The 15364-nt window shown below is 45.0% G+C and overlaps 1 protein-coding gene across 4 annotated transcripts in view; it reads right to left on the bottom strand.

Annotated features, from left to right (window-relative positions):
- ppargc1a (peroxisome proliferator-activated receptor gamma, coactivator 1 alpha) overlaps positions 1–15364 on the bottom strand; it is a 300282-nt gene that overhangs the window by 48655 nt on the left and 236263 nt on the right. The gene's annotated exons all lie outside the window — the stretch shown is intronic.

A 15364-nucleotide genomic window follows, 5' to 3' on the forward strand; every position in this document is an offset into this window, starting at 1 on the left:
GCTCGTTTACGAACATGGAAAAATACCAAGCCGTCTATGTGCATGCATGTATATTTGTGTGAAAGGTTGCCTGTGAATGTGGGTATTTACATCGCAGACAGAAAGTTATATGTCGCGCCGCTTGGCTTGCAGAAAAAAAAAAGGCCTCAAAGAGAGAGCCTAGTTTGTTTCCTTGTCACTGCTGGGTGGGGCGCATCTTACCAGGCACACCGGCTTCCTCCTGGCGTCACACTGGATACCAGCTGGTGTGTGCTGGGGCGCCACAACGCATCGTGCCAGTGTCACAAACGAAGGGGAAAGTGGGTGCCTCATCATATAGAAAACTATCCTGGCAGCCTCCGTTCCTCATTAAAAATGCACTAACGCTGAACGCTCCCATTAATTTAAGCAGGCTGTATTTAGCGCGGGTAGCCTCATGTACAGTCTATAAAACACAGCAATTAAAGCAGGTAATTTTGGCTTCATCAAGGCCCAGCCGAGCGTAATGGGCCAGAAATGTGAAAAATTCCTCTAGCAGCCAAAGCTCGATGTGTGAACAGCTAGGATGCTGCCCATAGCACAAAGACAGATATGGAACTAGAAGATGACATGATTTAATCTTGCTCCTGGCTGATAATGGAAAGAAAATCTGTTAATGTTCTAGCTACGGTGTTGAAGATAATCATCTCTGTGGTTTCAATTCTTATTTCAAGACATCAGTCATCCTAATATAGAATAGAAAATGAGGTAGAAGGGTATCATGATAGACACAATACTAATAAGAGAGAGAGCACCTACTACTATGATAACACAAATGTAGAGGCAATGAAACTTAAATGGCCCCAGCAAGAACAGATGCGGCTTATTTGGGGTGTTTTTGTGTTGTATTTTGTAAGCAATGTATAGCAAATGTTGTGTAAGGTGGAGGACATTCGATTATAGCATCTGTCATGACATCATTACGACTCCTGCTTGAACTTCTTATAGCTTCAAGGCGAAGTGCTAAGATGCAAGCTGCCAAAGCATGCATTCAACTGCAACCCGAGTAGGTTACAACGTGGAGAGATCACATGTGCAGACTTCAAGACTTTGCTCAAAGGGAGGGACAGAATAGCTCACATTGTATCATCCCATAGCAACAACTTTTCTTTTTTCCACCCTTCTTCTCATGTTTGAAGCTAGCACAAACATATAAATGTTTTAGGTTCGTGCCATTTATCTGTAGAGCGCATCCACAAAAGGCTGAAATATAGGAAACATTTTAGGTCTTTTAGTTTTTGCTTAAATTTGAAAACATGCCAGCCACTAGTGACAAAACACCAATGCATAGTTGGTCACGTGTCCAGTACTGAGGTCAGGAAGACTGCAGAAAAATACTGCAGAAAAATTTAGGCAGTATTCGAAAAAACACAGAATCAAATGACTACTTTGTTTCCCTACTAGTACATGCATGTGCTGTCTCCAACCTTTGTGTACTATGCAGAACTGAAGAAGCCTTTTATATGAGAGGTGAAACATCTTCAAGAACCTAAAAAGAAGCCCATTAGCCTTCAACCCAGGCGCTTAAGACTATCCAACCTATGCGACATATTTCACAATAACTGTTGTCCTCTGCTTTTTCTCTCTGTCTTTTAAGTGGCCGTTTTCTTTAGCGTTGTAAGAATTTGAAACAAGAGTTGAGTCAGTAGCAGGGAACAAACAGTAAGGACCACTTTAATCCAAAGACGGCTATTTCCATCTGCAGCCATTTATATTTGGTGGCATGGCTCTGCTCTGGGGCCTCCCTGCCCTTTCACACGGACACATGGAAAGCTGGAGGGGTGGGTGTCACTGACAACACATATGACACAGATTAAGCCGGACACAGCATGAAAGGAAGACCTGGAGTGGAGGTGGGTTGTAAAGTGGCATGCACATGTGCAGCAACTGTGTGCAGGCTAAAGCTTTAAAAAAACAGCACATCCTATATGAAATGTATGAGATTTGGTTTGGTGTGTAGAATGGTATCATCCAAAACTCCAACTACGGAAAACTCACAGAAAATTACTCATAAGATGGAGGGTGATCAAAGAAACACTAAGCAAGTGATATATAAACAGAAGCATGGGAGAATATTACCTGGCTGAGCAAATAGTTGATTGGACATGGGTGTGACAGAAAATTGTTGAGATAAAAGCTTACAAGAATAAGGGGAGTAATTTTAAAATAACACTAGGAAATAATTATTTTGGCAATAACTCTGAAAAAAGGCAAAAAATCGGAGCAGTCAGGGTCAGTGTTGGCAAAGCATTGTGGTTAGGGTTAGGCTGTTCAAGCCTCATAACTCAAGTGACTGTCATATAAATAGATGAGGCCACATTCCTAATGAAAAGACACAATCCACAAAGTAGCATTGCAGTGAAACGACTTAAACACTTTACAGATTTCAGTCAGCGTCAGCGGGAGAGCGACTCCCATGTGGACGAGTGTCAGTTACTCGCTTTGTGTTCTTGTGAGGCATCTCGTAAGTGAGGCACGCTCGGGTATGTAAGGCCGTCCACATTTCCATACCCCAATAATAATTACCCTCAATTTACTCTCTGCCCCAGAGGCACGAGGAGTAAACAGTCCAAGAATATAACCACATCCGTGCGAAAATGTGATTTCACATCAGGAGGTTGCCACATGGTATGGAGGATAAATCATTTTCTATATGTATGAGAACTACTGTGCCGCCAAGTGCAAGACAAAAAGTCAACTTCGTCCACTGTTGTTTACAAGGCTCCTTTTTATGGATTTTATTTATGGCGGATCATGACCTTGAATAATATTAGTGAGTCAATAACACGAATTCACTAAATTGCAGTCACTGATAAGAGCACGCTGCAGGATTGTTTCATAATAAATACTTCCCACGGATAATGAAACTTGGGCGTGATTATGTTTAACAGTAAAACTGTGATGTCTATGTGCTGTCTAATGAATAATAGCAGTGTGATTTTAATGACTGCTCTTGCTGCTGCCATGCACTAATTCAAAAATGATTAGTTAGTAGTTCCCTTTCTTTCCTGAGTAAAAATGTGGGCCATCAAATGTGGGACCATGATAATACAGTAAGTGGCCAATGTTATAGACACTCTCACAGCATGTATTTAGTCACTGTCTTACTTCCTTTTAGCTGACAGATCAGCATCTTCTATGGTGGATCATGCAGGTATTAGTTTAAATATCCCAAAGTACTAAAAGTATATACATATGGACAGTTTGGTTTTCCAAAAAGATGAAACTTAGATCGAAAGCCTTTTTCAGAAATGGGATACATATAATTCCTGGTTGCATCGATATGTTCAAGTTATTATTCAGACTTGGTTCACTTTTTATATTATATTAATGGTGCTCGTGGCTTCAATCAGGAATGCTCACCATACTGATGGAAGAAACTGTGGTGCTTGCACCACGTGCACAAGATTTGGCAGTACATCTAGTTATATATAAAGCATAAACCCAGACATTTCTTACCTTAGAGGCTATATTTGAGATGCCACGTCTCGTGTGTTGTTCAGATAAAGCATCTATATTCACTTTAGAACATGTATGTATCTGACCTGCTTCTCTGAAGTCTACATAATGATAATGTGACATTTCTGCCTTGTGGATAAATGAGTGTAACTCTTTTGAGCTGGAAACACTCACTGCTGGTTACTGCAGCTGTATAAGGCACCAAAAAAAGTAATAACAACTGGAAGCAATAAACGAATGCTGCTTCCTTTTGGGTCAACCCTGAGATCAGCCATTTCAATCTCTAATTATATGAAATTCAAAGTCAAAGTGAATTTGGCCAATCACAAGGTGAAATCAGTTGCAAAAACGTATATAGCGCTGCACTGACACCCTCCTTGCAATTGCTTTGCTCATCTGTAGTTTACAAAGAAAACACAGACTTGTCTGCAAAACCTCACCAACTAGTTGCAGACCAGTTGTGAAACTGTGAAAAGGTCGACACAACACAACGCAGAAGTTTCACTCTCGGCCAGTGAGTAGTTTTTGCAGACAAATTGGTGTCTTGCATGCAAACTATGGCGATCAGGTAGCCACCTTAGCAACCACCAGGAATATATACATCTTCCCTGGCAACCAGTGGCTGCAGTGCATACAAATTATTATATTAGAAAATGTAATTTTCATACTTATACGTGTGTTTTGAATCCGAAAGAAGGAGACTTTTAAACACTGACACAACTGACATTTAAGTTTCTAATAATAAACTAAGTAACACGACAGGACTTGACAGTTATGTTTGGAACAAATGCACCTCCATTAAGCAGAAGGGCTTCATATCATGTGAGCAGTATCACTGTTCAACATAAGCTGACACCCAGTGTAGTATAAACTGAATAGGGTTATATAAAAGGAAGCTTTTAATGTTGCTGCACGTTAGCCAGCTGTAAAACCACCCTGCCAGTGTTAGTGTGTAAGTTATTGTGTATAGTTCTGCCATGTTACAGATTCTGGGTCTGGGAATTAAAGCCTGAAAGCATTTGTTAAGGTATGAAAAAAACCAATACATTTGTCTTATGTGTTATGTTCTCCAACACTACATCTCCTTTGAGATGGCCAAGCTCAAACCACAACTGTTCCTCAACCATTTTCACATTCAGCTGGCCCAGACTGGGGCAAGGCAATTTGGCTCTCGGGCCATCTATACAGTGCCTTGTCTGGGAATGGATTTAGTGATTCTGATCTTTTTTTGTGCCCATGTTCTTTGTCTCCATTGTGAAGACTCAGGGAAAGAAAGAGAGAGAGGGGGGAAAAAAAACAAGTTTGACCGAAGCCCAGTCAATTATCTCCCAGGTGTTTGACTGAAGTGATTGTAAGCGATCGCGGCAGTTCCCACGAGCCCCTGGACTGAGACGGGCTGGAATTAGCCAGGAACAAAACCCAATTCAGCAGAAGTGAAGAAACAGCAGTTTTGAATAAAACCAGGCAGAGAATGCAAAAGAAAAGGTTCCCTGCAGAAGATAAAGTCGAATCTTGGCTCCTTTTTTTCTCTTCTTCCTCCATTCCCCTGTTACACACAGCCTATCATATAGCCTCGTCTTTTAAACAAACTGTGGGTCTGGAATTGTGTCTGTGGTGCTTCCAATACCTTATTGTGTGAAGGTTAATTACTGGCAAGGCATGAGAAAATTACATTCTCAAAATAAAGTATTATGATTGGCCCTTCTGCTGGCTATTTTAAGTCATGCGTGGTCTTCATACAAGATAGCTGGGAAACCAGATTTTTAGACTTGTTCGATATCAAGTAACCTCTTTTCAAGTCCTCTATTAAAGGGACTATTCTGACTTGCAAATTACCTTTCTTTCCCAGGCCCCAAACACCATTTCCTCACGAAGATTAAGTTATAGCCTTTACATGAGTGCACACAGTGTTGTAATAACACAGGACACTTTTCTGTTGATATCAGAGAATTTCCTTGTGTCTTCTCACATCTCTTCCTGAGAGAATCCAGTCATGCTGAAGGGCAGCATATCTGTACAGGAAAGATACTGTGGGGAATGACATTTAGAACTGGACGGGGGAGGAAAGCGGTGGATTTCTCACTCACAACCTGAGGTAGTGGTAAGCTAACGTGTGGGATTTTAGCCTAAGCTAGCTGCTGCAGGAGACCAAGCACATTCCTCAAGTCAATTCGTAACCACTAAAGGATGGTTAACTGAGTAAAGACTTTAACTCAGCCTCAGTGAAGAGTCGAAGTAGGAGCCTGCTTAGGTTTGCATGAATCTCTTGACGGGAGGCCCCAGTTCCCAGGCAATGATTGTGCATTTTCCTCCCTGCTGGAATCTTATTTACTCTCGCCTTCCACATGAGATGGCCACGTCAAGCATGGTTTGCGTCCGCTGCGCTCTCGCCCGGCTGCTCATGCTGCACGCCAGCTCACACACATCAGTGCTAATAAATATGAAGCCTGGGGAAACTGGCTTCTCCTGGTGCGCAACGCTGGAGGTATGTGCCAAACTGGCAACCCGGAGTCAAAGATCACGTCACGAGCAAGCTCGAGCTGCTTTGGACTGTGATGAGTGTGTAAGCACAAACGATGACTCCGGGGGCTATGTGGCATTGCCACAGCAAAGCACACGCACCCACCCATGACCAGAAAATGTCATTCCCATTTTCTTTTTAAATAATAGATGAGCAAGTCTTTCAGCTGCAGCTCTCTTTGGTTCGAGTCACGTGCTAGCATATAGCTTTCCTTGACCCGACACATTTTCTTTTCATTTATAATAATCCATATGTCTCAGTTCACTGATCCAACATGCAGTCAGTCACACGTGCGTTATCTGCCAGGCTTATTAAATTAAAGCAACGCAGAAGGGAATAGCAGAACCCAAAACAGTTGCTTTCCCCCATCCTCTATAAGACTCCATGATATTCTACCTCTAAGCTGTGGAAAATGTTAAAAAAAACAAAAAAACACTGTGTGCATGTGTCCCTGGCAAACACCTTCACACTGAATGTGAGTTGAAAAGATCCTTTGAGCAAGGGACAGGTGACACCTTAAGCTGCTGATGGAGTGTGACATCCTGCAAGAAATGATGCTCCTTTTTTTCCTAATGACCCTCCCATAGTCAGACTAGTCTCTCTCATCAAGCTAATTTGTAGTGTCATTTCCTGCCCTCAGTAGTATCACCCCCTGCCCTCGGTTTTCACACATTAGATATCTTAATGCCATGGCCCCAGTCATTTTTATAACATTTGAAAAATAGTTAATGTGTTTACCCACACTAGTATTTGACACTACCACTATATTTATCTTTCTGGGAGAAAAAAAATTCAAAAGAATTTCAAGGCTGAGTGGATGAAGAGAAGCAAGAAATGAGCTGTGATAAGAGTTGCAGAAATAATACAGGCAAACCTCCTCAAACTGAAACAAATTGTTCTGCAAAAATCAACAAAAACAGTATTTTGAGATCTACCTGTTGTGTGATTTATACATTATATATATATATATATATATGTGTAGTCTAACCACTAGCAGCTGGATAGCGTAGTGGTTAGACTACACGCCTTTGGAGCAGAGGATCGCAAGTTCGATTCCTGCCTGGGGCGTCTGTATCCAGTAAGGGTCCTAAGGCTAGACCCCCTATGCTAAGCGAGCCTACCGCAGACATGAGCGAGACAGATAAATATGAAGGCATGCCGGCTCGGACGTCGCCCGGATCAACAAGGTCCGCGTCAGGTGTTGAGGAACCAGGGCACCCTGACGAAAAGTGGGCTACTGGAACAAGAAGGCATCGGTGGGCAAGAGACGAAAACAGGGCGTTGTTGGAATGCTACTACGCAAGTAACCCCAGCGGAAGGGGCTACATGAATAGGATGACGGACCTATGGATTCTTCGATACCCAACATCCACAATGACGGCGAAACAACTAGTAGCTCAGTGTTCCAACATTCGAAAGAAGGGACTGCTCTCACAGCTAGAGATTGACGAGGTACAACACAAATGCTACGGCAAGGAGGAGTCAGGACGCCAGGTCAGGGGGGAGATATCATCACCCCCACCCGAGATTGGGTACATAGCCCCAAGTGCAATAGGAGAAGGATCGTTGAGTGCGAGAGGAACTGACCTGAAAAATAGGATAATGGCCAAGCTTGAAACCTGGATCCCCCGTAGCCGGTTACCAAGATTACGTGAAGTACCCTCAGAACATCTGCTAGATGATGTTAATGCAGCACTACGGACAATACCTACAACCACGATTACCGACACTAACAAGCTGATCTACAATACGGCAGCAGTGATCAGTGAGATGCTTGGCTACAAGTTAAACAGCCACAAGGGGCAGTACCCTCCATGGAGAAGGAGGCTAGAGGGCAAGATCAAAGTAGCACGGAGGGAGGTTAGCCAACTAACGGAGTTGCAGAAAGGTGCGACAAAGAAGGTGCATAAGAAATACAGCAAGCTGTCCATACCTGAGGCCTTGGAAACTGCCAAGCAAAGACTCACAGCCTTGGCCAGCCGCTTGAGGAGGTACACCAGAGAGATAGAAGGCAGGAGAATAAACCAGCTGTTCTCCACAGAACCAGCAAAGGTGTACTCTCAGTGGCAAGGGAACAATAATAAGAGAACAGCACCACCAAGGCTGGAGACGGAGCAATACTGGAAGAGCATATGGGAGAAGGACGCAACCCATAACGGCAATGCTCAGTGGCTAGTGGATCTGAGGGCAGACCACAGCGACCTCCCTGAACAGGGTCCAGTAACCATCACAGTGGCAGATATTCAAGAAAGGGTCTCCAGTATGAAGAGTTGGACAGCACCAGGGCCCGACATGGTTCACGCCTACTGGCTAAAGAAGCTGACTGCACTCCACGAGCGTCTGGCAGCACAAATGAACCAGCTGCTAGTTAACGAGACACCCGGAATGGCTAACCGAAGGTCGGACGGTCCTGATCCCCAAGGACCCCAAGAAGGGACCGGTCCCCTCCAACTACCGACCAATAACCTGCCTCAGTACTACATGGAAGCTCCTGTCAGGCATCATATCGGCTAAGATGAACAGGCACATGGGTCAATACATGAGTGGGACACAGAAAGGAATTGGCAAGAATACCAGAGGTGCAAAACACCAGCTACTGGTAGACAGAACAGTCAGCCGAGACTGCAAGACCAGACTGACCAACCTGTGCACTGCCTGGATTGATTACAAGAAGGCCTATGACTCAATGCCCCACAGCTGGATACTGGAATGCCTAGAATTGTACAAGATCAATGGGACCCTGAGAGCCTTCATCAGGAACTCAATGGGGATGTGGCGTACAACACTAGAGGCCAACTCCAAGCCCATAGCACAAGTCACCATCAAGTGCGGGATCTACCAAGGAGATGCTCTGTCCCCACTGCTGTTCTGCATAGGCCTGAACCCCCTCAGTGAGATCATTAACAAGACTGGCTACGGATACCGACTACGGAACAGAGCAGTTGTCAGCCACCTCCTGTACATGGATGACATCAAGCTGTATGCCAAGAGTGAACGAGACATCGATTCACTGATCCACACTACCAGGCTATACAGCAATGACATTGGAATGTCGTTCGGACTGGAGAAGTGTAGTCGGATGGTAACAAAGAGAGGGAAGGTAGTCAGAACTGAGGGGATTGAACTACCAGAAGGCAACATTGCAGACATAGAGGACAGTTACAAGTACCTGGGGATCCCGCAGGCAAATGGGAACCATGAAGAGGCCGCTAGAAAGGCTGCAACCACCAAGTATCTGCAGAGGGTCAGGCAAGTCCTGAGGAGTCAGCTGAATGGTAAGAACAAGATCCGGGCCATCAACACGTACGCCCTGCCCGTGATCAGGTACCCTGCTGGGGTAATAGGCTGGCCAAAGGAGGAGATAGAAGCCACTGACATAAAGACAAGAAAGCTCCTTACCATGCATGGAGGGTTTCACCCCAAGTCCAGCACCCTGAGGCTGTACGCTAAGCGGAAGGAAGGGGGCCGGGGACTGGTGAGTGTCAGCACCACAGTCCAGGATGAGACAATGAACATCCAAGAATACATTGGGAAGATGGCCCCAACTAACCGAGTGCTCAGTGAATACCTCAGGCAGCAGAAACCCAAGAAAGAGGAGGGAGACGAGGAACCATCATGGAAGGACAGGCCCCTGCACGGTATGTACCACCGGCAGATAGAGGAGGTGGCTGATATCCAGAAATCCTACCAGTGGCTGGACAAAGCTGGACTGAAAGACAGCACAGAGGCACTAATCATGGCAGCACAAGAACAAGCTCTGAGTACAAGAGCCATAGAGGCTGGGGTCTATCACACCAGGCAAGACCCCAGGTGCAGGCTGTGTAAAGATGCCCCAGAGACAATCCAGCACATAACAGCAGGGTGCAAGATGCTAGCAGGCAAGGCATACATGGAACGCCATAACCAGGTGGCCGGCATAGTGTACAGGAACATCTGTGCCGAGTATAATCTGGAAGTCCCGAGGTCAAAATGGGAGATGCCCCCAAGGGTGGTTGAGAATGACCGAGCTAAGATCCTGTGGGACTTCCAGATACAGACGGACAAGATGGTGGTGGCTAACCAACCGGACATAGTGGTGGTAGACAAACAGAAGAAGACGGCCGTAGTGATCGATGTAGCGGTTCCGAATGACAGCAATATCAGGAAGAAGGAACACGAGAAGCTGGAGAAATACCAAGGGCTCAGAGAAGAGCTCGAGAGGATGTGGAGGGTGAAGGTAACGGTGGTCCCCGTGGTAATCGGAGCACTAGGTGCGGTGACTCCCAAGCTAGGCGAGTGGCTCCAGCAGATCCCGGGAATAACATCGGAGATCTCTGTCCAGAAGAGCGCAGTCCTGGGAACAGCTAAGATACTGCGCAGGACCCTCAAGCTCCCAGGCCTCTGGTAGAGGACCCGAGCTTGAAGGATAAACCGCCCGCAGGGGCGTGCTGGGTGTTTTTTTTTTTATATATATATGAGAGAGAGAGAGAGAGAGAGAGAGAGAGAGAGAGAGAGAGATAATGATAGATTATTTGCGACCCTTGCTTTTTATCGTGTTTTCAGTAATGAGCATACAGAACAGGGTTGACTTTTTTTTTTTTACATCAATAAACCGACGACAGCTCCCACCTACTCAACAAGCGAACAGGAGATGATCTGCTGAGACTTGTGTTTTGACAGCAGCGACAGAAAACACACGCTTTGATATAAGTGACCATGGTGAAGGTACAGTATCAGTATGTTTAATAGATAGGCAATGGATCCGTCATTTTGATTTGTTATAACTGAGGAGTTGCACTGCTCATGCAAATTCTTTGCAGCTGCTGAAAATACATTGCGGTTTTTGTCCCAGTCATGGAACGCTAGACAAGCTCTTTATCCTCTTGAGGATATTTGACAGCACATGGTAGGTTGCCTAACCAGTCTAGATGGGTTATGTGGACTTGGAAAAGGTATTCGACCACATCTTTCAAGGTGTCCTAAATGGGGGGTGTTCTTCAGTATGGGATATCAGACCCACTGTTGCAGACTATCTGGTCCCTGTACAACCATTGTTGAAAGCTTGGTGCACATTGTCAGTAATAAGTCAGACTTACCAGGCCTGGCCTTTGTCACTGATTCTGTTCATGATGTTTATTGATAGAATGTGTAGGCATGTCTGTGGAGGATGTCCAACCAGACATCGCCTGATGGCCTCGGGATCTCATCTCTACTCTACTCATCTCTTGGCTTCATTGAGCGATGAACTCCAGCTCAGACTAGTTTGCAGCTTATGAAGCATCTTGCATGACAGGTAGAACATCAGAGTCTGAGGACATGGTTCTAAGGGACAAAAGGGTAGCATTTCCACTCTGGGTGAAGAACAATTTACTGCCCAAAGTGGTAAAAAGGGAGCTGAGTGTCAGTTTACCAGTTGATCTAGATTCCTATTCTCAACTGTGGTCAGGTACTCAGTAGTGACTGAATGAATGAGATTGTGGAAACAAGTGGTGGAAATGAGTTTCCTCCAGGGTTCGGCCTTAGCCTTCGCTCAGTCATTTGGAAGGAGCTCAGAGAAGAGCCGCTACCACATCGAAAGGAGTCAGCAGAGGCGGTCTGGGCATCTGCCTTGTAGATTCCTCTTAGCTAAGGTGTTGCAGGCATTCATCACTGGAGAAAGCCTAGGGGCAGACTCAGGGCATGCTGGGTGGATGGATGTACGCATCACACATGGTAACACTGGCAATGGAAGCAACTCAATGATTTTATCAATATCTGCTAGCTTATACCTTATATTAAAATGAATAAATACAATAAATAAATAAATAAATATTTTAATGATCAAACCAGTTGCTTTGAAATGATGAGCCATGTGTGAATTGTCTCTACTGAGACTGATAATGAGACACAATTCACATCATCTCCCGTCACGTACATGTTCCCATTACTGGTAAAACACACAAGCCATGATATTGTTTTAGACCAGGTGCCATTTCCACCCTCATCATAATAGTGCAAATCCTCACTTTCTGCTCAGTAGAAGAATTGAGGTAATATAATCAGTCATAAAAGGTGCCACAACAAGCAATATTACTGAGACACACCAAGTAAATCAGATTGATGCTTTCAGTAGAGAAAAAAAAGGTAAAAGATTTCAGGTGAAAATGAAATTCTGGTCGCGATTCACTCTCCCTCCCTCTCTCTTTTTTACTTTTCTTTGTACTGTCTATTTCTCATGTCAAACAGCTTCACTCAGCCGCTACTAAAAACAGACAATATTGACACCTCCTCTCCCGCAGCAAATGGACAGATTGATCGAAACCAGAATAAATGTGGAATTGTTGCAGTCGCATTGGGATTCGTCTCTGAAAATGTAACTCTGTTACAAGGGGAGAATGCAGGCAAACAGAGATAAAAACAGAACTAATAAACAGAAACTGTCTGTAGTTTAATACACAGTGGAAAGAAACAGAAGCCAGGGTATGTCATCAAGCAAGACAGATTGACAGAGTCATCACCGGCTAAAACTCAGGGCTTTCACAGCCATACCCAAAACCTGTTTGTAACGTCTTATTTCCAGCATGTACCCAGAGGCCACTTCTGTGTTCCTCAGAAAGCTGTGCTTTGCAGCCACGCTAGCATGAACCCCCTGATGGCTGGCAGAGCCCTCTGATCTGGCTGCTCACACTCTAGTCCACACTCCCGGGATCGGGGATAAAGGACCCTTTTCTCTTCTCAACCCAGTTTTTCTCCCCTCTCTCTCTCCAGCGCTTCCCCCCCAACAACATTTGTTTTAACTGCCTGCCTCAATCACTCACACCTTTTTTTTTAACTCCTCGCTTTCCTGCTCCTCCTCTCACACTTGACCCCCCACCACCACCACCACCACCACCCCTTCCCCTTTTCGACTAGCCACTGAGTGCACCCAAGGCTTTTGTGTGCAGAGTGGCTCTTTATTGAGTGTCCCGCTGGCTGATAATCTCTGTTTAGTGGTTATCGCCCCTCCACACCAGGCCCATTAATTAGGATTAATAGTTGAAGAATCAACTTTTAAGAATGCACTCGCGTAGCAACGGGGCCACGGTTATGAGACGCCACTTGTTTGCACGCGTCCTCTGACTGTGTTTTTATGAACGCGTGGACGGGTATTATTTGCGCGTTTGTCAGCGCAGCTAATCAGGGGGAGCCAGTTGTAAGTGGTATGTCTGCGGTTTATCTAGTCGATGATGTGGCGGGTGAACAATGGTGCCAGAAACAATGAACGGGGGAGCGGTGTCAGCCGAGATTGCAAATGTCTCACGAGCAGGGAGCCCTCTCGGATGTCAGATCACCATATTGTAGGGCTAATGAGATGGCGACACACTGTACACAAAGGTGCTGTAAAATCCTTTCTCTGTGATGGCTGGCTCGCTGTGACATTTCAGCAGGGGTCATATTGAGGTGAAACACAAAGACAAGGTCTTCTGAGAAAATAAGGCAGAATTGGCTTTCGAAACAAACCCTACAAACTCGGTTTTTCAGTGATACGCAAATAGCATTGTCAAGTTTGGTGACACAGTCTGTTTTGTTGCTATTTCTAGCCGGTGTAATCTACATCGTGGGTGTAAACACGTTCGTTTCTTGACATGCACAAGTGTTCTTTTAAATTTCTATCCTCATTAAAAGCTACGGGCTCATTTGCTGTGAGAAGCCCCAGTGAAATAAACTCCAAATATTTGCGCGTGGCATCAAAAGGGGCTTACATCGCAGACAGCACGTCCTCAAACAAATATTGGCGAAAATGTTGGGGAGGGATTTTGTTAATTGATGCTGTCCTCTTCCCCTTTTAATCACATAAGCCCTGGATGAATCTTAGTTTAATTCGCTGATAGAATGCCTCTTTTTCCAGCCTTCCTCCAGCTCGTGCTGAAAGCTGAAGGGATCAGGCCTAATCCAAACCGCCACCCCCACCCATCCCTGGGTTCTTCCCCAACGTCCCGTGGCTGGTCAAGTTCGGCCTGCTCGGGAGAACAGAGGAAGAACAAGGAAGCTGGCAGGCGGAGGTGGGGGACTGTTTGTCGGACCTGGTTATTCCGCTCCGTGGATCCCATCAGGCGAGTCGTGACATGTCTCGTCTGAGGGCACGTCCCACCTGAGTGCCGTGAAGGGGGGGGGTTAGACTCGGCGAAGGGGAAGAGTGTTATTACTGTCTCATCTGGTCACACTCAGTTTGCATCTCTGGAGTAGTTTGTTATATGAAGTCTGCCTGTGCCTTCTTTTTTAGTAAGTGGTCAGCCTACCTCTGCAGCATTTTATCAAATGTTCCCTTTGTTTGCATTGACTGTTAAATGAAAACGGTTCAAACTAAGATAAGCGTATCACCCCAAAGGCTTACAGCAGCAGCTCAATTTCCCGTATTCCCCCCAATTTCCATATTTTCTCGTCTTCATTCAACAGTTTTTTGGGGTTTTTTTTTAGTTCTCCAACTCTCCATTTAATAAACTGTGTACCTTTTTAATTTAGAAACGTTTAACCTCTTTATAGCCGGCAATACAAATTTGTCAACTCACGCAGAATTTACAACAAGCTAAACCTCTCAATTTGCATCATTTCTGGGAGTCCTCCAAGCTCCAAGCATTAACCGTTTCTTTGATTACCACCGGTGCAAACGTCCTCCCCCCAGCCCGTTTGGCACTATGAATGCATTGACACTACAAATAGCGGTAACTCAAGACCTCAAGGGAAAATGGTCCTCTGAAAAGCTTGATGTGGTTAGTATCTAGACTTACCGAGTTTCAATCAGTGACTTTTGTTTGCGTGCCTGTAAATTCGTCACCAGTAAAGGAAGAAGCCCACGTGATAAAGGGAAAGAAGGAGGAGGACTGGTTTAAACAGCATCCCATTAGCGAGAGAACGAGAGTAAAGATAAGTGTACAGCGTGACAACTCATGCATGTAAATGTGAAGGCAGTCAAACTGATTTGCATTGTTTTGCTTTTGTCAGCTCCAACAAACATGTAGCACACGTGCACCGGTACCAGCTCGTATCTACCTTTGTCAGACATGTTTGCATGCATGCTTTCGCCTGTGCGCCACAACACATGAACATTTATGCTGCTGTTTGTATTTATATTCACTTGTCTCACGGTGACACCCAGATCATAGCATGAGTGTAGCTAATTACAACCAGTGCTAAACCTCTACCCTTTCTTACCCTTTCTTAGCTTTCTTACACAGGGCCGTTTACTCCCTCGTGTCATATTCTCTGAACCCCTCTGTTTGACCTTACTACAGCTGTCTCCCTCATAAACCATATTCCACAGTACCGCTGCTACCTCTGCTGCTGCTGTTGTTGTTGTTGTGGAATGACCTTTCTTTAAGACTGTGGGGAGCCCATTTTTTTTGCTATTTACTTTTAAATACATTCTCT

This window comes from Simochromis diagramma, unplaced genomic scaffold (genome assembly GCF_900408965.1).
Source record: "Simochromis diagramma unplaced genomic scaffold, fSimDia1.1 OVJJ01000604.1, whole genome shotgun sequence".
Classification (NCBI taxonomy): Eukaryota; Metazoa; Chordata; class Actinopteri; order Cichliformes; family Cichlidae; genus Simochromis; species Simochromis diagramma.